This window comes from Acomys minous (genome assembly GCF_964271855.1).
Source record: "Acomys minous genome assembly, chromosome: 5".
NCBI classification, from domain to species: domain Eukaryota; kingdom Metazoa; phylum Chordata; class Mammalia; order Rodentia; family Muridae; genus Acomys; species Acomys minous.
Genome location: NC_140494.1, coordinates 124,030,416 through 124,053,264, shown reverse-complemented (window position 1 = coordinate 124,053,264; position 22,849 = coordinate 124,030,416). Strand labels below are relative to the sequence as shown.

Genomic DNA, 22,849 nt, shown 5'->3' with positions numbered 1-22,849 from the left:
AGAGCAGGGCGGGGGTGGCGGCGCACGCCTTTAATCTCTCAGCACTTGGGAGGCAGAGGCAGGTTGATCACTGTGAGTCTACACAGAGAAACCCTGTCTCAAAAGAAACCAGAGAGAGAGAGAGAGAGAGAGAGAGAGAGAGAGAGAGAGAGAGAGTAGAAGATAGAAAGGACTTGTACAATTGCTAAAAGTCTCTTCCTTGAATTATGAAGTCAATAGTGGTCCATGGTATCTCTGAAATACAACAAAATAAAGCAAAAAAAAACTTTATGTAAGTAAATAAGTTTAGTTTGGATAAGAATTTGAGGGAAAAAGTGACAAGTTAGATAAGGCATCATGATCTTAATCCACGCTGTTTCAAGAAGTCAGAAACAACCACAAAAAGAAAAAAGAAAGGAAAGAAAAGGGGAAAATTGGGCCTCTTTAACATTTGTAAATATCCTGAAAATATTTTAAAATAAGTAAAACAATCTTTTTCAGATAAATAAGAGAAAGGCCAAATAGAAAATATGTAAAGAGGGGCTGGGGAAATGGTTCAGCAGGTGGGAGTGCTCGCTGAACAACCAGGAGGGCCAGAGTTCAGTCCCTAGAGCCGCTATCAAGCTAGGTATCCCGTGCCCGCCTGTGACCTCAGGCCCAAGTGCCGCGCCAAGACAAGGCATCTCCCGGACTCAAGAGACCCTGCCTCAGAGAACTAAGCAGACAATGTCAGAAACGGACACCTAACAACCTCTTCTGACCCGAGGCTCCCAACAGCTGCTCCCCCTCACACACCTGCATATTTTCTCACACAGACACATGAGCCCACACCAACAAATCTTTTTTTTTTTAAGAAAAGAAAATAGTAAAGTATATATACGTATAAATTACTGAAGAGATGACCAAAATAAGAATATTTGAAAAGATAAAAGAAACAAACACAAGACAAAGATGAAATGCTATCAAGCAGATTAGCAAAATCCAAAATCTAACAACACTTGGAAAGGATATACAGAAACAGAAATACACATTGGTTGTCAAAAATCCTATCAATAATTTATTTTAGTTTTTTTTTTCTTTTTTTTTTTTCTGTATCCTTGGCTGTCCTAGACTCGCATTGTAGACCAGACTGGCCATGAACTCACAGCAATTCATCTGCCTCTGCCGCTCGGGTGCTAGGATTAAAGGTGTGTGCCACCATGTCCAGCTCCTATAAATAATTTATAAAGGGGAAAATACTTCTATACTAGGACTCAGCAATTTCACAATCAGCCCTATGACCTGGAAAAACTCTGGCATGTTGCTTTACGACAGTGGTTCTCAACCTTCCTCACACTGCACAGCCCTTGACCCCCAACCGTAAAATTACTTTCATTCCTACTTCACAACTGTAATTTTGATACTGTTATAAATCATAGTGTGAGTTGTAATGTGAATATCTGATATACGACTCTTGTGAAAGGGTCATGTGACCCCCAAAGGAGTCATGACCGACAGGTTGGGAGTCTGCTTTAGGAAATGAGGAATATTAATGAGGCACTGTTTTTACCAGACAAAAATGAAGACCATGTAAATGAGCATTACTAGAAGAAGTAATAATTAGCAATACAGTATTCATTCAATGGAACCTACACAGAAATAAAAACAAGTCAACTAGACCTAAAGTATCAATAACAATGGGGTAAAATGGAGAAAACTCAACAACTGTATACCAGGACACAGCAATATCAATACCTGCTTATATTTATGAGTATTAAAAGAAAAGAAGTTCCAGACATGCAGACATGGAATTTTTTTTTTTAATGTAGCTCTGGATGTCCTAGAACTCACTGTGTAGTCCAAGATGGCCTTGAGCTCACAGAGATCCGATTGCCTCTCCCGAGTGCTGGGATTAAATGTTTGTGCCACTACACCCAGTGACACGGTTTGTCATAATTACTGTTCTATTGCCATGACAAAGGCGAATTCTAAAGGAATGTATTTAACTGGAGTCTCACAGTTTCAGCGTGTCAGAGCCCACGATCATCACGGCAGGGAGCACGGCAGCAGGTAGGCATGGGGCTGGAACAGTGACTGAGAGCTCGCCTCTGATGCACGAGTACCGGCAGAAGGAGAAAACTAACAGGGAATGGCAGGGGATCTTGAGACCCAGTGACACAATTCCTCCAACAAGGCCACATCTCCTAATCCTTCCCAAACATTTCTACCAAATGTGGATCAAGCCTTCAGATGTAAGAGCCTGTAGGGGCCATTTTCACTCAAAAAATTTTCAAGTTTATGTAAATAAACTCATTTAATTTTACAAAAATATGAAATAGACATCTCTATTGTTCCTATTTGTGAGGATAGGAGCACCAAGGATATAGTTTAAAGTATAAAACCATTAAATAGTAAAGTCAAGATTCAAAGCAAGGGGGCTGGAAAGATGGCTTAGCAGTTTAATAGTGCTTGTTGCCCTTGGAGAGGACCTGAGTTTGGTTCCCAGGACTCATTTTGTGCCTCATATCTGTCTGTTACCCCAGTTCCAGGGGAGCCAACACCCTCTTCTGGCCTCTGCAGGCACCAGGCATACATGTGATACATAGACATAGATGTAGGCAAAACACTCATTCTCATAAAATATAATTTTGAAAATGTTTTCCAAAGATTCAAGCCAAGGATATATGGCCTTACTCCATACTTTGTTTTTCTTACTAAAAGTTTATGTTAACATGGCATTTTTTCATATACATGTCACTACACTTTGTTCTCAGCACTCAGAGTAGAGCTGATTCAAGGCCAACACAGGCTTTCTATCAAGTTAGAATCCAGTCTGATTTATATGAGACTCAGTCTGAAAACAAAGAGCAAGCACTAGGAAGGCTACACTCATGGTATGGGTTACACAGTAGGGCAGAAGATGGGGGAGAGTGAAACTGGAGGGAACAAAAAGACTTTAACATCATATGAAGTGTAAAGCTCTATACGCTCTTTCAGAATTCACTGTGGTTAACTGTGATATACATAATTCTTTTATATTAAGTATATATCTGAAGCAAAAATGAAAAATGTGAACATTTTATGTAGGCATGTGGGTGTGTACTACATATTTTAGTAATTGTGTTTATTTTTAAAACTTCTCAAGAAGAAAAATGTCTCCTCTACAGAACAACACAGTTAGTTGGGCATGACAGTCATGTCTGTAATCACAGCTATCTGGAAGAGGAGGTGAGAAGCTGGAAAGCTCAAGGGACAAACTGTCTCCAAAACCAGGTAAGAGAGCAGGAGAGGTAGCTCACTGGGTAAAGTACCTAGTACCTAGGCATGAGGGCCAGAGTTTGGGTCCCTAGTACCCACATAAAAGATGGAGTGAAGGGGTGTACCACTGTTTCCCCAGTGCTGGGTGGGTGGCAGAGAAAGCTGATCTTGGGAATCCAGTAGTCCCATAGTCTAGACAATTAATGGGCTCTGGGTTCACTGAGAGACCCCCTCCCAAGAAAATAAAGTGACTAAGAAAGGCATCAGATGCCGACTTCTAGCCCACACAAGCACATACACACAAATGAATCAAGTAGAAGTTACCACAGAAATAAAAATAAATTTCTGATCTCTGTGTTTCAGGTTCTACATGTAAACACACTCCAACATGAAATCAAATGTTCCAAAAATGTAGTTGAAAAATGGGTGTCTAGAACCCAAAACACAGTTTCCCACTAGGAAAAGTTACAAAAAGACATAAATACCAGGAAAAAACAAAAACAAAAAAAAGATCCTATCGAACATTAACAGTGAGGCAGGAAAAGCAGGGGACATGTGTACCGCTGGCCCCAAAAGCAAACAACGTTTCTCAGGCAGAGTTGGAGGGCAGAAGTCATGTTTTATTCACCTTTGTATCCTCAGTAACTAGCAAAATATTGGTACCTCTTGAACATCCCAATGTCGCTGCCTAACGACTGATGAAGTAATGAAGAAAAGACTGAGTCCCTTATCAATAGGTGGCAGTGGAAGCAAAAAGAACCCAAAAGTTAATGTGCACAGGTGCAAAACATCAGACATAAAAATAAATTCAAGAGCGGCAAGTTAGCTGAACGTGGTGACATATACCTAGACTCCCAGCACTCAGGGGTCAGGTGGTTGAGGCAGGAGGCTCTACAGTTCTAGGCCAGCATGAGCTACATAGCAAGAGCCTGTCTTAAAAAAAAAAAAAAGCCTTTTTACTATTACAGTAACTCCCTATGTAAATGCAGTGTCTCAAATATGAAGCTTTACACTGTTCTTTCAGAAGACAAAGTGATAGCAGTGCTATACAGTAATAAAATGCAGCTGGATTCACTTCACCCCACACCACCAATTCTACTCAACAACAACAACAACAACAACAAAACAACTGGGTTCTGGACAGCCAGGGCTACACAGAGAAACCCTGTCTCAAAAACAAACAAACAAAAACAATTGGGGATGGGGAACAGACAAGAAAGGAAGAAAACTGGATTCACTTTTCTTTAGTATCTCCTCCTTCTATCTCTGGGAGGAAAAGGTGAAATTCTGAAAAGAAAAGTCTCTGACCTGGGAGACCGCAGAAGCAGCAAGTCCTTTTCCCTGCTGGAGTCACTTCTGCTCTCTGCTTACAATTAGGAGGCGCCCATGTAAACAAGAAGGCAAGATCTGTAGCATACATCACCTCTGCCTTAGTGGTGCTGATGGAAACCTAGGCTTCCCCTGAGCAGGAGGCTCAAGATTCTACAAGCAACTCAAAGGAATGTAGTTTGTTTCACATAGAAGAAAATATCGTTTTCTTCTTCGTTATAATGTTTGTTTCCTGAATAAATTAATATGATATATTCTGTCCTGTCCCTCATATAACCTCCCAATTACACTTAATATTATTCAAGTTGTCAGAAATGGGACAACAGTTACAGGAACTTTAGAATCAATAACTCCTTAAGATGGTGGCAATTCCTTGGAAGAGCTCAAATCAGCACCAGCTTCCTGGCTCTCTTGAACAGACAGAAAAGTTGTACTCCCTCACCAAACTTCGAAAAGGTAAACTTGGGCACTTAAGCCTAAAATGCAAATTTTGCTTTTTTTTTTTTTTTAAATCCCTAATATTAGGCTGGTGTCAAGATCAATTAACTTCCCTCACAAGCACATTCTTTCAAAATTCCCCAGCGAAGTAGGTCTGTGTTTAATCATTCGGAAAAAAGAGAATTATGTAACACAGAGAATGATGGCGGTAACTATACGTTATTCTAGACTCCTGCTGGGAGCTGCAGCTCAAAGGGAGTCTGTGAAAATAAAAAGCTGCCTCAAACAATTATTACGTCTCTCCCAAACAAAACAAAGCCCCAATAAAAGAAATCAAATACAATCTTACTGTAAGTTTATTAGGGCCATGTAGACCATAAATTCTATTTACTTTTTTCAGAAGCTGCATCTCAGAACTACTATAAACATAAATTAAACAACGTGCCCAAGGATCCTTACTCATTAACCAATCTTAGGTCCCCCAGAGACTCCTTTTTATAATCATCTCAAATGCACTACAATAGTTTCGTGTAACCTGGGCTACGATGTTTACAGGTTTCTTCACCTCCCTCCTTCAAAGAAAGAGGAGGCAGAATGGGGCAGGTCAAAACCAGAATGAAGCTGTATATACAAACGCTTGTAATGGTGCAATATTGTCTTTTTTTTTTTTTTTTAACGTCTGGGCTACCCTTTTCATTCATGTCCAATACACTTAAAAGACTAGTATATTCACAGAGTGACACAATTTCTGTTCTCCCATGTCTCTGGCTGGCTGACACCCACTTTCCCCTCAAATAAATCCAAGCCTGTTGAAAGATGCCTGTCCTGCTTTGCCAACAAGAAATAACTGTCCTATAAGACAAATAAAAACCCTCTCTATGGCTCCGAGGCAAACCACGCGTCTGAATGAAAAGCACACTGCACCAGCAACAGCCAAATTTCCCTTTCCGTCCCGTCATTTAAAAGCACCATAATGAAGAGATATAGCTGCGATCCAATTCTAGGTCACAAACTCCCTCCCCCCTCAGGCCCCCCCACCCCCCACTTTCCCTTCTAGAAAGAGATAAACTTCAAAAGGAGTGGTGATGACCAGGAATTGCACACACATATACACATCGGGGGGGGGGGGAACAAAACTGGCCAACTTGGACGCTGGCCGGGCTCACGTGGAACCCCAGCCCGACCCCGGCATCTGGGCTGAGCAGCTGCGGGAAAGCAGCCCCCGTCGCGGGTTTGAAACCCCGAGCAGGTGGGATTCCGGGAAGCCACCTTACGTAACGGGCTTGTCAAAAATCCCAGCCTCAGAACCTCCCCACAAACACACCCCCACCCCCGCCCCATCACCCCAACAACAACAGCCCCAGGCCAGCACCAAATGGCCAATCTGGGAGAAGCGCCCCCCCTCCCCCCGGAGCCCCGCGCGCGCGTTCCCACATGGAGGCGCGCGAACGCCATCGGCAGCATCTCGCTCTCCTCCGGGACTGCCCGAGCCCTTCCAAGCCGCTGCCCGCACCCAGCGGCCCTCCGAGTCCTGATCGCCCCGCTCGGCGTCCCCCTGCCAGTCACCCCCTCAGGGCCGTGACAGCTCCCTATCCCACCGATGCCCACGACGCCGCCCCCGCCACTCACCTCCCCACCGGACCCCGGGCAAGCACCGGGTAGAGCCCGAGGCGCCAGGTCCGATCCTCTCACGCGCGGCGAGCGGGACACTAAGGGGCTGAATGCCGCGGCGCTTGCAGCCCGCTTAGCTCATCCCCCGGCCCGGCGCTCCGCCCAGCCGTCTCAGTCAGACGGGACTCCCCCTCCCAGCGCGGTCGCCACTGCCTCCGCCTCCTTCCTCAGCACCAGCCGCCAAACCCGCCGCGGCCGGCGCCATCTTGGGAGTGACGGAAAAGGCAAGGAGGCGGGGACTAAGGCCACAAAGACCAATCACATGCCGAGCCTGACCCAAGGGGCGGGAGAGGGCCGGACTAGGAGGCGGTGGATGAGTCGGGGAGAGGGGGGGGAGGGTTAACTAGGGCCCCCGCAGGTGGGCGGGGCCGGGGAGGGGCGGGGCTGGGCTGGCTCGTGACGTGCGGTGTAGTTGGGGAAACGCGTCGTGGTTCCCCTTCAGCTTGGGAGATTCCGTGCCCCTGGCGAGTGTGAGCGAGGCACACTGTACCTTCCTCTTTCACAAGGATCCAGCTCTGGCCAACCGACCTGTTTCTTCCTTCCTCCTCGGCACTGCCTGCAGCCCTATCCTTGCTAGAGCTTGGTGCAGCGGAACGAGCTGCAATCCGCCCACCAAAGTCACTTGGATTCTGCAGAAAAACCCCCTCAGCGGTTAGCAACCACCAGTAGCTTTCAGTCCCGAGACAGAAGGTCAGAGAAAAGGGGGAATTCAGAGGGGTTCTCTGAAAAGCGCGTTGATAAAACAGCTATTGTTGACTGAAGGGGTGTCCATTACATTGATTAATTGGATATGGCCTACTTAAAGCAGACCAGGGCTCCTCCGTTAATGGCTATTGGCAAGTTGCCTTTGAAAAATGGGCATAATAAAGGTTGATTACCTTTACAGGGTTACTCAGAAATGTAAAGTGTATGCTTACAAGTGTTGGATAATGTTAGCTGTTATTCCACGGCCAAAGTAGAAAGAAATAGGACCTTTAAAAAAAAATCCCTCTAGGTTCAAGTTAATCTATGTAAAAACAGCCTTCACCTTTTTACTAACCAAGATTACAGGTTTATTTTATACCACCACTCATACATTCAGACGACATTGTTGGAAGAACCCAGCGGAGGAGACACAGTGGTCAGGGAACCAGAAAAGGTCTGCTTTCAGGGAGTTGCAGTTAGGTGGAAGGAGCACAGCACAACAGCAAAACGAAAACATATTTCACACGTGGAGAAGAGACACGAAGGTTACAGGAAGAATTCTGGGTAGCAAATAACAGGATGGTTTTTTGGAAACCAGGGTGGTCAAGGGTGTGTCCATCTGTGGACCAGGAAGAAGCCAGTGGTGGGAGAAAGGCCCTGGAGAATTGAGTGAAGCAGAAGGATTGTGCAGAAAACCTGCAAAAGGGAGGAGCCTAGCTTTCAGAAGCCTTGCGTTAGGTTGGGGAGGGGGTTGAGAGCTCAGTTGTATGGGGCCTGGAAGGACATAGAAACAAGACTAGCTTTTATTCTGGAAGGACATAGAAACAAGACTAGCTTTTATTCTAACTGCGGGCTGAAGCCACTGAATGGTAGGTAGGGAGCAAAGGAGTTGGGAACAGTGAGTGATGTTGGAAATATGGCATCTATCTTTACATTTACAGACAAAATGTGGACCAGAGAACCTGATTGAACGTTTGTTTTGTTGTTGTTGTTGTTGGTGGTGGTGGTGGTGGTGGGTTTTTTTTAAGCCAGGTATAGTGGCGCTTGCCTGTAATCCCAGCACTCAGGAGGAAGAGGCAGGCGGATCTCTGTGAGTTCGAGGCCAACCTGGTCTACAAAGTGAGTCTAGGACAGCCAAGGCTACACAGAGAAACCCTGCCTTGAAAAACAAAAACCAATCTGTGAGTTCGAGGCCAACCTGGTCTACAAAGTGAGTCTAGGACAGCCAAGGCTACACAGAGAAACCCTGCCTTGAAAAACAAAAACCAAACCAAACCAACCAAACAAACAAACAAATCTAAGTTTGAGTCTCTTCAACAGTGAGTTCACCAAATATAGTTCAGATTGTTTAAGAATGTATGGGCAGCATATAATATTGTGTAGAGAAAAACACACTAATTTCACTAAAAATTATTAAATGATACCATCCACCCCAAACAGAGAGTTTCCCTGTGTAGTCTTGGCTTGCTCTGTAGACCTGGAACTTGCTCTGTAGACCAGGCTGGCCTCTGCCTCCCTAGGACTGAGGAGATGAAAGGTGTGCACCACTATGCCCGGCTTGATACCATTTATTTTTAAACATTTTATATATAGCATTTCATTACAATGCATAGTTGCCTGCACAAATCAATGTTGCTTGATGTTTATTTTATTTAAAATTGATGTCAGGTAGTATCCAAGTTAGTCAGTCTTAGCCATTTCTGCCCAATGTGTAAGTTTTGATACTATAATCCTGAATGTATTTTTAGTAAGTATTTCCCTTTTTCATGTCCACCACAAACATGCATGCCATGCCTGAGGAGACCAAACAAAAATTGAAATAATTTTACCTGGTTGTATCCTTCCTCCCTTCTGCCAATGCTATCCACAATGTTTTTATCCTCCATGTGAGGGCATGGCTATCTGCCAGTCAGTGGTTGCTAGAGAGAGTCAATATCATAAAGGGGTACAAGTAAACTTTTGGGGCGATGGATATGTTCACTATCTTGACTGCATTGGTGGTCACAGGCATATACACATGTCAAAGTTATTAAATTGAGCACTCTAAATGTCCTTTAGACCTCAATAACACTCTTTAAAAGCTTTTACGTTTTTACTTTTTCCCCCTAAGGTAAGGCCACCATGTAGCTCAGGCTGGTGTCAAACCCGTTACAGTTGCCTTCCACCTGCCAAGTGCTAAGATTACAAGACTGTGCCACCACACCCAGCTTATGGGGTGATGGAACCCAGGAATTCATCCATGTAAGGCAAGCACTTTAGCCGCTGAGGACTATTCCCTACTTCAAACAAACAAATAACCATTTTAAAGGTTCAATTGGCAGCTCCCGTTCATTTTCCATTGGCCATAGACTTAGCCATTAATTGATGGTTATGAAACATCCCCAGTCAATTCCCCTTTAGAGGGTATCTCAGCATATTATAGTTTCATCTGTATAAAGCACTTTCAGTTGAGATACAGATTTATTCATCCACATTATAGAGTGCTAACTAAAATACCGTAAAGATGTAGTTGCAAGAATAACTTATAGCATGGGATTCTTTAAAAGTTTCAAAACTTGGAAGGGAGAGATAGTTCAGTGTTTACCATTAAAGAATGAGGACCTGGCTGGGCGTGGTGGCGCACGCCTGTAATCCCAGCACTTGGGAGGCAGAGGCAGGTGGATCACTGTGAGTTCGAGGCCAGCCTGGTCTACTAAGCGAGTCCAGGACAGCCAAGGCTACACAGAGAAACACTGTCTTGAAAAAACAAAAAAGAAAGGAAGGAAGGAAGGAAAGAAAGAAAGAAAGAAAGCAGGTCTCTCATCAGCCTGGAGTTGCCAAATAAGTGAGGCTTATTTGGCCAGGATCCACCTGTTTCCACTTCTCCAGTACTGGGATTATAAACACTGTACCTGGTGCTTAGGGTTTCTATTTCTGCAACACCACACCATGACCAAAAACCAAGCTGAGGAGGAAAGGGTTTATTCGGCTTACACTTCCATATCGCTGTTCATCATCAAAGGAAGCCGGGACAAGAACTCAAGCAGGGCAGGAATCTGGAGGCAGGAGCTGATGCAGAGGCCATGAAGAGGTGCTACTTACTGGTTTGCTCCACATGGCTTGCTCAGCCTGCTCACCATCAGTCCAGGGGTGTCCCCACCCACAGTGGGCTGGCCCAGAGGCCAATCTTACGGGAGGCATTTTCTCAGTTGAGGTTCCCTCCTCTTAGATGACCATAGTTGGTGTGGAGTTGGCATAAATCTAGCCAAGACACCTGGATTTTTTTATGGACCTACCACAGATCAAACTCGGGTTCTTGTGCTTGGGCAGTAATACTTTCCCAACTAAGCTGCTCTCTGGCCCCATAACCTCTGTTTTTTGAAAAGAGAATAATACCAAAAGGTAACACAGAAGCTCAGGTGTAACTGAAGAGTGTTTGCCTATTATACCTGAAGCCACATGCTTGATTGCAAATGCTTTTTAAAACCAATACTTTTATTATATTTTACATGTATAGGTGCTTTGCCTGCATGTGTGTCTGTGCACCACATGCATGTCTGGTGCCCACAGATGCCAGAAGAGAGTGTTGCATCTCCTGGACTTGGAGTTACAGATGGTGGTGAGCCACTCTGTGGGTGCTGGGAATCGAACCCATGTCCTCTGGAAGAGCAACAAGTGCTCTTAACCACTGAGCATTCCGACCTATCAAGCACTTTTGATGTTATACATAAAATTTTCTGCCGCTTTAAGCAAACAAAAAATGGCAGAAAAACCAATAGGAAACACTTGACTGTGTGTTTAGAAAGTATCTTCAAGCACTGTGAGCTCTTAACAGTCATATCTCAAGTTCTGGCAACATTCCAGGCATATGCCACTACAGTCACAGCTATATAAACTTAAGGCCTAAATGTGTCTTAGACAAGGGGTTATAACCGTATAGACATGAACCAGATAGAACAACGTGGCTTATAAATTTCAGTCCCATGCCATTTCTGAAATGATGTCATCCCTTTACACCTGGAACTCTATCTGGCTGTTTCTAAAAAGTTATTTTAAAACACTGTAGTTCAAATGATGCATGAAGGAAAACGATGAAAGCAGTAACCATTTATAGCGCTGGGAGCACAAGCTGTTTTACAGCCTAGTCCTGTCCACCTGTTAAATTTGTACTTTAATTGCTCGGCCAGACGTTTCGATGGCTTTTTAAATGAAAACCTGTAGCCTTAAAGTAATCCTTGATATCTGTGCCACAGGGCTTCCTTGTGGGTGTGAAAACCTTCCAGCAGCCACTTATGAGCTTTCACAAGCTCTTTGGATGACCTCCAAACCAGAACCCACGTCTGCCAAATTGTATTCATTGTGAGACAGTGGTAGAGTGACATTGTCATGTACTTAACCTGTAAGCTGAAGTCTATTAGTCACATGATTCCATCAGCAATTTATTTCTTTAAATAGACCAATCTGGTATACATTTTTTTTGTTTTTTGCTTTTTTTCAAGGCAAGGTTTCTCTGTGTAGCCTTGGCAGTTCTGGACTGGCTTTGTGGATCAAGCTGGCCTCAAACTCACAGTGATCCACCTGCCTCTGCCTCCCTGAGTGTTGGGGTTATAGGCTTGGGCCACTGTGCTGGGCTTGAAATTCTTTTTGAAATAGAATGTGTCTTATAATTTACAAGAATGACAGTAAGAAATGTTATGTTAGCAATGAGGCCAGTTGTAGTGGCGCACGCCTTTAATCCTAGCATTTGGGAGGCAGAGGCAGGTGGATCTCAGTGAGTTTGAGGCCAGGCCTAGTCTACAAAGCGAGTCCAGGACAGCCAGGACTACATAGAGAGACCCTGTCTGGAAAAACGAAAAAAGAAAAAAAAAAAAGAAAAGAAATGTTATATTAGCAATGACCAATGATAGAATTGGTGAGATGGCTCAGCCAAAAAGGCACTTGCCAGCAAGCTTTGTGGTCTGAGTTGGATCCCTAGGGCCCATGTGGTGGAAGAAAAAGAACCAGTCCCCAAAAGTTGTACATGCACACACACACACACACACACACACACACACACACACACACACACACTTTTAAATCATCAAATTTAACCCTGATGCTTGACAGACATAACCAAGAACAGGAACAGGAGTCTGTAGCAGTCCGGGCCACTCAAGTCCCTGCCCCTGGGCAGCCATCTGAGGCACCATCTTTGACTCAGCATTTTTTTCCTAGATGTGAAAATTATCACTTCTCAACATTCTCCCCAAATGAGCAATTCATGTCTTTCAACAATGCCTCATACATGCAGCTTCTACTCCTGGAATTATCTTCTAAATAGCGTTATCTTTAAGAAATGTGTCCGTTTAACGTCCAGTCTGTGCCCTCTCACTCTGAGTGGTAAGACGGTATTTTACTAACCTTTAACATATTCACCTTAGCCAGCACTTATGTTCCAAGTACCGGGGAAAACACAGAAGGAACATGCCGCTCCATAAATAGGAACACCCAAGAGGCAAAAGGCATGCTCCCAGACAAGGAACTTTAATAAAAGTCAGACTGTGACAAGTTTCACAGTAAGCAGTCTCACTGCTGTGGAAGCCCAGAGGATTGAGTGCTCATAGTGAAGACTGTAGGTAGGAAGGGGGAAAAAAAAAGATGGCATGTGAACCAATCCTGACATATCTTACTTAGACTTTCTATGAAGGTGAGGACATCCCAGAGCTTGCAGCTGAGGGTGGGTCAAAGTAGAAAGGGCATTTTTTTTCCTTTGAGTTTTTATAGCAAACACGAGACCTGGAAGGGATGCTCATAAATGAGCCCAGCGCTTGGGCGTCCTAGGGAGTGGCCAGAGGCTTAGCTCATTTGGTAGGATGGATATCTGCGCCGACTCGCAGGAAACATGAGTCAGCGTTTCTCATCTGCTCATCATGAGAGGTGCAGCCTGGAGAGCTGGAAAACACCAGGCTGAACAAATCAGACACAAACTTGCTTTCTTATTATTGACTGTCCCAGACACACATCCTGCAAAGAGGACAACAGGGACACCCTTTTATTGGGAAGGCTTAATGAAAACTGCCAGAAAAGGGAAACACTTGTTTTTAACACTTGATTTTAAACAGTGAACCTGGGAAGCGGGGTTAGCTCCTGTTTCCTATATGGTTCCTTAGAGTGGGAGGCCCATTTTAAATCCATATTTCTCCCCTACGTGTTAGTATTTATAATAAAACTGTCTCTTGGGAGTTCAGTCGAAGGTACACCTGAAAGTCAATGTTTTCTCTTTTTTTCTTTCCTTTGTGTGTGTGTGTGTGTGTGTGTGTGTGTGTGTTGGGGGGGCGGTGTAGGTTCAAGGCAGAGTGTCTCTGTGTAGCCCTGGCTGTCCTGGAATCACTCTGTAGACCAGGCTGGCCTCGAACTCACAGAAAGTCAACATTTTCAAAAGAACTCATTATCTCTGTTCCAAACTAATTACTTCTGTATTCTGTAATTATTGGCCAGGCATGGGTGACACACACCTTTAATCCCACCCAGCACTAGAGAAGCAGGGGCAGGAAAAATCTTCGGGAGTTCAAGGTCAGCATCGTCTATATAGTGAGATCCAAGTCAGCCAGAGCTAAATGAGAGACTCTGTCTCAGAAAAAGAGATTATTATGGGCTAGAGAGATGGCTCAGCAATTAAGAGCCCCTGTTGCTCTTGCAGAGGACCTGGGTTCAGTTCCCAGCATTCACATAATGGGTCACCACCATCCACTGTTGCAGCTCCAAGGGATCGGACAACTTCTTCAGCCCTCTATGGGGACCAGCAACGTGTGTGGTATACCCACACACACACACAGACACAGACACACACATGCAGACAAAACACTCAAATAAATAAATCTAAAATATGCTATTTATGTGTGGCGTCTGTAGGGAAGTGCAGAGGTGCCAATGTGGACATCAGAGGACAACTCTCTGGAGTGTGTTTTTTACTAGGGCTCTAGGGCTTAACCACCATCATCAGGCTTTGTGGCAAGCACTTCTGCACAAGGAGCCATCCCATTGGCCCCTCTATCTTATACTTTGAGACAGAGTCTCTCAGTGAACCTGTAGATTGCCAGCTGGCTGCATTGGGTGACCAGGGAGCTCCTCCAATTCACCTTTCTCTGCCTTCTCTGTGCTGGCTCTACATCTACTTGCCACTGTGCACAGGTCTGACTGACATACTCATGTTTGTATGGAAGCCCTTTGCCAACCGAACCGTCTCTCCACCCCCTGTATCCTCTAATTTCTCCAATAGTGCCTACCATGTACCTAGGCATAGAAGTTAAAACTTGCAGCCAGGGCTGGCGAGATGGCTCAGCGGTTGAGAGCACTGATTGGTCTTCCAGAGGACCTGAGTTCAAATCCCAGCATCCACATGGCAGTTCGCAATTGTCTGTAACTCCAGAATCTTACACCCTCACATAGACATACATGCAGGCAAACTACCAATCCACATAAAAAAAAACAAAACAAACAAACAAACAAAAAAAACAACCTTTCAGCCAGGCATAGGGGTGCACACCTTTAATCCCAGCCCTCAGGAGGCAGAAGCAGGTGGATCACTAAATTCGAGGCCAGCCTGGTCTACAGAGTGAGTTCCAGGATAGCCAAGGCTACACAGAGAAACCCTTTCTTGAAAAACAAAACAAAACAAAACAAAAAGACTTGGAGAATAATAGATATTTAAACTTAGAAAGACCTCCAAAGCCCTTTGTGTATCCGTTTTTCTGGTGACTAACTAACCCCAAAGTTATATCAGGGTCTCGAGTGTGAGCACCACCCAGCTGTTTGCCAGCAGTGCACAACCTTCCTCTATGTTTCATTCAGAGCCCTGCAAGTGTGCACATTTGGTTGCAATTACTCTCACACCATCTGTAACTTGATAAATATCACTTTGTTGAATTAGTAGACTCTAGACATTATCACATCTATGGAGCTAATACTCTGTGATAACAACTTACAAAAGTTAAAATTATGTGAAGGGCTGAGGATGGACCTTGGCAGAATGCTTGCCCTTTTGCACAAGGCCCTGGGTTCAATCCTCAGCATTGCATAAAACCAGCCATGGTGGTGCCTGCGGGTAATCCCAGCACTTGGAAGGTAGAGGCAGGAGCATCTGAGACTCAGGATCATCCTCAAGTACATAACAAACTTAAAGTCAAAACTTAAAGTCATCCTGTGCTAATGTCTCAAAAAAAATACACACACATACACACACACACACACACACACACACACACACACACACAGGGAAAGAGAAAGAAGTTAGGATGAGGTCATCACTCACCTGAAAGTAAAAAAATTCAGAGATGGCATGAAGGAACATATATATATATATATATATATATTGTTTTTGTTTTTGTTTTTTGTTTTTTTGTTTTTTGTTTTTGAGACAGGGCTTCTCTGTGTAGCCCTGGCTGTCCTGGACTCGCTTTGTAGACCAGGCTGGCCTCGAACTCACAGCGATCCGCCTCCCTCTGCCCCCTGAGTGCTGGGATTAAAGGCGTGTGCTACCATGCCTGGCCCGTTTAGCTAATATTTGATATCTATGTATCAGAAGGGAGTTAGGTAGATAATGGCTCTATGAAAAGAGACAATAAATCTATTCTTTCATTTCAATTTTTCTCATTAAGTAAAGCCCACATAGTGATGATAGGGCTGGCAAGATGGCTGGATGGGTGAAAGTGCTTGCTGGGCAAGCCTGAAAACCTGAATTTGATCCCTGCAGTGCAAGTAAATGTGGAAGGAAAGAACCAACTCCACAGCGAGGTTCCCTAACCTCCAGACAGGGGCCAAGCTAGGTACACCCACATGTACACATCTCTCTCTCGTTCTGTCCCTAGAACCCACATAAAAGCAGGGTGATGAGCTTTAGGTTCACTGAGAGCCTGGCTCAATAGAATAAGGCGGAGGCCAACTGAGGAAGACATCAGAAGTCAAACACGCTCTCTGACATCACTAAGGCCTAGTGGATTGCGCTCCAGGACAAGGAGGATGAGCAGGCAATGGAAAAATGTATTGGAAATTCATCATCTAACACACATCTGTTGATGTGTTATTTCTCTGAGCCAGGGCGTAGGACTTTCACGGAGAAATAAATCTCAGAGAGTAACCAACGACAAGTTTAGCTTTAAGACAGTGACCAATTGCATAGCAGGGACTTCTCTGAAAATGTACACTCGCAACTGTGTGAAAAGAGGCAGAGCCGAGCTCCGCTTCTCAGATCTAGAGGGCTTTGCTCTCTATGGTCCATGAACATTAATCAGGTCTGAGAGCTCAGGTCCGGTCTCCATTTGAAGTAAATTTGATAAACAGGGAAAACTTTATTTTAGACAGGAAGCTCAGAAATGTAAAGTAAATTTTCCCAAGTCATCCAACAGATGGTAAGCTTGGCCTTGCAATCCCTGGGCCAATGGATCTACTAAAGAAGCCAACAAAACAAAAAATGCCTTGTTTCTGGGCATAGAAATCCCCCTTCAGTCCGCCTGTATTTTACTTTAGACTATTATATACAATGTATGGTACTAGGTGCTAAAGATTGTAAGACTAACAGAGTCATTTTTCCAAGATGAGATTTCTATGCTGAAAGACTGAAAATTAAGTGATGCCTTTTTGTTGACTGAGAAACTAGGAAGAAGTTAACTTTTGGGGCTACTACAGTATTGGCATTTTGGTTTAGTTCTTCTCTTCTTTCTTTCTGTGTGTGTGTGTGTGTGTGTGTGTGTGTGTGTGTAGACAAGGTTTTTCTGTGTAACAGCCCTGGCTGTCCTGGTACTCACTCTGTAGACCATCAGGCTGGCCTTTAACTCACAGAGACCTGCCTGCCACTGCCTCCCAAGTGCTGGGATTAAAGGCAAGTGCTACTATGCCTGGCTTTGGCTTTTTTTTTTTTTTAAGATATTTACAAATGTTCAGTTGTTCAAGGCTGTGAAGGAGATGGCATTAATATCTCATCCAAAGCTGGGTGTGGTCTCACATGCCTTTAATCCCAGCACTTGGGAGGCAGAGGCAGGTGGATTTCTGTGAGGTCAAGGCCAGTCTGGTCTACAAAGAGAGTCCAGGACAGCCAAGGCTGTTACACAGAGAAATCCTGTCTTGAAAAAGAAAAAGAAAAAAAAAGTTTCACCCAACAAAAGGCTGGTCCAGTGAAGCAGTGGGAGAGTTGTAATCAAGTAGTTGTAAACATCAGACCAACCCACCTACTTTTTCTCTTTCATTTATTTACTTATAGACAAGTTCTCTCTCTGGCCTCAACCTCACTATGTAGCTGAGCCTGGCCTTGAACTTCTGATCCTCCTACCTCCACTTTCCAACTACTAGGATTACAGGAATGTGCCACTATGATTTTTTAAAATAAAATATAACAGAAAATATCAGGTCAAGGAATTGTTATATGTGTGTATATGTAAACACACACCCCTAATCTGTATGTATGTATTTATATATTAAGTACCATGATGTGCTGTCTAAATCCCCTCTCTCCCAGGACTGAAGCATTCATTCTTCCAGTTGCCAAGAGTACTGGCAGCCACCAGATGTTATCTTTGTCCTTCCACAGGGCTATCCAGGAAAAAGCTTCTTGCCCCTGGCATGGCCTCTTCCTGAATGCAGCTGTGTCCAGTAACTGGCCAGTGTGTGTGTAAAGGCCTGGTCCTCTTCTCCAGTTCTCAGTGCTCTGGAGGATCATGCCAGCCTGTGCAGGATTAGGTGAGGCCATCTGCTATCGTTGGCGCACGACTCTTCCCCCTTCCCTTCCTGCCACTCTCCCACCTCCATGTCTGCCTAACCTGAGTCACTCGTCAATAAACACTCTCCATACAGAGCCAGGAAGGATGGCGCATGCCTATAATCCCAGGACTTGGGAAGCTGAGGCAGAAGGATTGCGAGTTTGAGGCCAGCTCTGGTTGTTGTGTCACACTATGTCTGGGGAGCCGTGAACAAACATCTACTAATGCCGGATGGAAAGCCAACAGCCGACCACAGTGAGGATACCACCAAAGTCCACTTGATGAACCAGTACATTATTGATTGGGACTTTATACAAGAGTGTGGGTGAAGGGTTATTTAGAAGAGCGGAAATGTCTCAAAGACAGCTGCATCACCAAAGTCCACCCCAGCGTGGGTGTGGCTTATGAAAAATCTAGAGTGTACTGCACAGTCTACTGGCAGTTCAGCCTGTTGGGAAGGGTCCTTTTTAGTTAGCTCAGTTGGGCTGAGCCTCTTCTAGGCAGCTAGGCTGCTCTCTGCTGCTTCCAGGTAGCTTGGCTCATCTGAGACTCTGCAAGGCAGCTTAGCTTTAGAACAGTGGTTCTCAACCTTTCTGCTGATGTGACCTTTAATACAGCTCTTAGTGTTGTGGTGACTCCCAACCATAACATTATTTTATTGCTACTTCATAACTGTAATTTTTCTCCTGTTATGAATCATAATGTATGTAAACATTTGTGTTTTCCAGTAGTCTTAGGCAACCCCTGTGAAAAGGTCATTTGACCTCCAAAGGGGTTGTGGCCCACAGGTTGAGAACCGCTGCTTTAGGGCATCTCTCAGCAGCCTTACTGCCTATATATGCCAGGGAAGGAAGCTTCAAGAACTTTGCAAAGCCTTTGAGTTATTTATTTCCTGAACTTAACTACCTTCCCTTCTGGATGGAATGTTTTACCTCTCCATAGAACATCCTGTGTCTTAAGCTTCTTTCTAAAGTGGGTGCTCCAGGAAGTTGCTACACAATGCTGGGTTATATGGTAACATCCAAGCTACCCTGTTTTACCAGCTACATAGTAAATGCCTGTCCCCCAAACAAGAACATCCATGGTCGGGCATGGTAGCCCACATTTTTAATCTCTGCACTTGGAAGGCAGAGGTACATGGATCTCTGTGAATCTGAGGGAAGCTTGGTCTACATAGCAAGTTCCAGAATAGCCAGGGCTACATAATGAGACCCTGTCGTTGTGAGAAACAGATTTTGTTTTCTTTTCTTTCATCCAAGGTAGTTAGCCCCACTATCCCTGCCCACCCCCAGGGCTCAAAGGGATGAGATACGGTTACCCACCTACATCACGGATAAAAGACAGAAGCCATGTCGGCCCTGGTGTGTTGCTAGCCTGGTTTGGGTTCTATCACACCCTCTTTGCAAAAAGAATTGACTTGCAGAGATACTTTCAATTTGTATGTGTGCCATAGTATGACAGTGCAATTATGTCTAGCATCTCAAAAAAAAAAAAAACCCCACAAAAATCTGCACAAGAATCTGTCTCAGAGGCCACACGCCAAGCAGTGTGATCCACATGTGTGGGGTCTAAATGTAAAGTCATTTTTCACTCTTGAGTACTGAAAGTTTGAAAACCAGAGGCTGGGGAGATGGCTCAAAGGGTAAAATGCCTGCTATATGAGGAGCTCAGTTTGGATCCTCAGCACACATAAAATGTGGTGACACATGCCTGTAACCCCAGCACTGAGGAAAAGAAAGGTAGACAAAATCTTGGAGGGCTTCCTGGTCAGTCAGCATCACCAAAATGGTTTAGTGAGAGACTGTCTTAAAAAAAAAAAAAGCCATTGAGAAAGACATCTGGTGTCAACTTCTTGCCTCCACATATCCACACATGGGTGAGGAGAAGGGAGGGAGGGTGGGAGGGAAGGAGAGAGAGAGAGAGAGAGAGAGAGAGAGAGAGAGAGAGAGAGAGAGAGAGACAGGAGAGAGAGAGAGAGAGAGAGAGAGAGGGGGGGGCACCTAGAAGCCCCTCTACATGGAGAATCTCTTGCATTTGTGTGCTGGAGACAACACTGGAATGTTCATTGGCGTGTCGGTCACAGTCGTGATGGCTAGGCAAGATTCAAACGCCAGTCAGAGGGAGAACACAGGGTGTATGGACGAGGGCAATACTGCATGATTACTAACTTTAGTAAACAATGCTGATGTTTACCAACAGGGACACATCTCTTCAAATGATGGGCTGCAGGCCAACTTCAGGAGAATGGTACCTCTAAGAAGGAACTGAAAATTGGGAGCAAATGCAGCTTCAACAATAGCAATGTGTCCCTTTTCTAAAAGGAAAAGGCAAACATAACATGACAAGATGATAAATGAATCTGGGCGTGGTGGCGCACGCCTTTAATCCCAGCACTTGGGAGGCAGAGGCAGGCGGATCTCTGAGTTTGAAGCCAGCCGGATCAAAACACTGAGTTTCAGGTTAGCCAAGGCTACATAGTAGGGGATCTGTCCCAAAAAAAATTTATTAAATGTATATAAATATGTGTTGGATGTTGGGTTTTTTTTTTGTCTGTTTTGTTTTTACTTTTCTATATAATTAAAGGGGTTTCTATCTTTTTTCCTTCCTTTTTATTTTTCTGAGACAAGGTTTTATGTGTGCCAGGCTCCTGCCTCAACAGTCGCTGTGTAGCTGAGGATAGCCTTGCATTTCTGATCCTCCTGTGACTGTTTCCTGAGTGGGTGACAGGCACATGACACTACACTCAGTTTTCGGTAGTGCTGCAACTCAGACTTAAAGCCTTGTACATGCTATGCAAGCATTCTACCAACGGAGCTGCATGCCATACCCATGACTACATTTTTTGATGAATTTGATGGCTCATGAGCTACATTAAAAAAAAAAAAAAAAGCAAAACATTTCTGCTGAGTGTGGTGGTTTGTGCCTATACTCCCAGCAATGGGAGACTGATGTAGGCCGATTGCCAGTAGTTCAAGGCTAGCCTGGGCTGGATAAGTGAGTCGCAGGCCAGCCATAGCTACCAGGTGAGACGTAGTCTCAAAAACCAAATTGGGGGTGAGGGGATAAAGAGGAAAGCATTCAGAACTTTATCTTTTTATCAGGAAGCAGTAAAATGACAGTCACCATAACTATTTCCTCTGATAGCAAAACCCGGTCAGAATGTGATGGCTTGTAAAATCTAGACATTCCAAGCACAACCACTCAGCTGATATACTGTATACCATGTTTTCGCTATTACCAAGTTCCATGCCATGACAACAGAGTTGGAATTGTGCAGCTCCTTAAGCTCCTGAGCTTCTCCTTGAACCTGTCCACAGGAAGACAGTCCAGATCCCTTTGTGTAAGGAGAAAAGATCATCTTCATAATTTTCATTTTAAATTACATTTTATTTGTTTATCCTGTGTTGTCCATGAAAGAGTTTGTGCCATAGCGTTTAAGTCAGAGTACAACTAAGGGTGTTGGCTCGTTCTCTCTACTTGTTTTGAGCCAGGGTCTCTCTTGTCTCTGCTGCAGTTCAAGACCAGCCTGGTCTACAGCATCAGCTCCGGGATAGCCAAGGCTACACAGAGAAACCTGGTCTTGAAAAAACAAAACAAAACAAAGATCACAAACCCACACACAGACACATGACTAAAAATAATAAAAATATGGCACACATCTTGAATAGTGTCACTCAGGAGGCAGAGACAGGTGGGTCTCCATGAATTCAAGATAAGCCAGGGTTACCCAGTATATCCCTGTCTCAAAAAGCAAAAATTAACCATTTAATTGGCATATTATTTTATGTGTGTCTGTTCCCTACTGACAAGTGATATTGAGTAACTTTTGTCAAATTTTATATAAGAAAATATGTCAAAAGATTGAATTATTAGGTCTGGGGAAATGACTCAGATGTTAAAGCATGTTCTTTAAAAGCTTGAGAACCTGAGTTTGCTCCCTAGAATCCACATAAAAAGTAATGGGTTTGCCTTGTAACTCCAGTGCTGGGGAGGCGGAAACACGTAGGATGAGCTCACTGGCCAGCTAGTCTCGCCAGCTAGTGAAACTTCAGGCCAGTGGAGAGTGTGATGCAAACTAAATGTCGAAGGTCCCTGAGGAACAACACTCAAGTTTGTCCTTTGACCACACACACGCACATATACATGAACACATCCTAAAAATAGCATACTCTTAACTTAGCAGCAAAACTGTTATAGTCCTTGAAGCCCCAAAGAGGGTGTCTTAGTCAGGGTTTTATTTGCTGCAACAAAATGCCATGACCAAAAAAGCAAGTTGGGGAGGAAAGGGTTTATTTGGATTACACTTCCGGATCACAGTCCACCATCAGAACATGTCAGGACAGGAACTCAAGCAGGGCAGGAACCTAGAGGCAGGAACCTAGAGGCAGGAGCTGATGCAGACACCGTAGAGAAGTACAGCATGCTGGTTTGTTTCCCATGGCTTGCTCAGCCTGCTTTCTTATAGAACCCAGGACCACCAAGCCCAGGGATGGCACCACCCACCATGAGCTGGGCCCTCCCCCATTGATCACTAATTGAGAAAATGTCTTACAGCTGGATCTCATGGAGAGTTTCCTCAATGGAGGCTTCTTCCTCTGATAACTCTAGCTTGTGTCACATTGACACATAACCAGCTAGTATAGGGGGTGTGTTGAAAATGACCATCTAGTGGAGGTCCTTGGCTGGCTCTGTACATGTGGGCCTTGAAGTTTAACAGCTGCTTCAAATCCATGGTAATTGATTGAAAGAAGAGGGGATGAGAAAAACACACAAAGATCTTTACCTTTCCATACTGACTCTTC

General features: G+C 44.4%; 1 protein-coding gene and 1 long non-coding RNA gene across 2 annotated transcripts in view; one reads left to right on the top strand and one right to left on the bottom strand.

Annotated features, from left to right (window-relative positions):
- The window catches only part of DENND4A (DENN domain containing 4A), a 101,720-nt gene extending 94,857 nt beyond the window's left edge, over positions 1–6,863 (bottom strand). Inside the window, exon 1 of the mRNA XM_084783847.1 lies at positions 6,613–6,863. The gene's annotated coding sequence lies outside the window, so the exon portion shown is untranslated. The remainder of the gene's footprint in view (positions 1–6,612) is intronic.
- Positions 1,004–6,284, top strand: LOC311598343. Its single transcript, XR_014779537.1, has 3 exons — positions 1,004–2,028; positions 3,104–3,231; positions 3,580–6,284. It is a non-coding gene; the product is annotated as an uncharacterized lncRNA (long non-coding RNA).
- Positions 6,864–22,849: the final 15,986 nt, after the last annotated feature.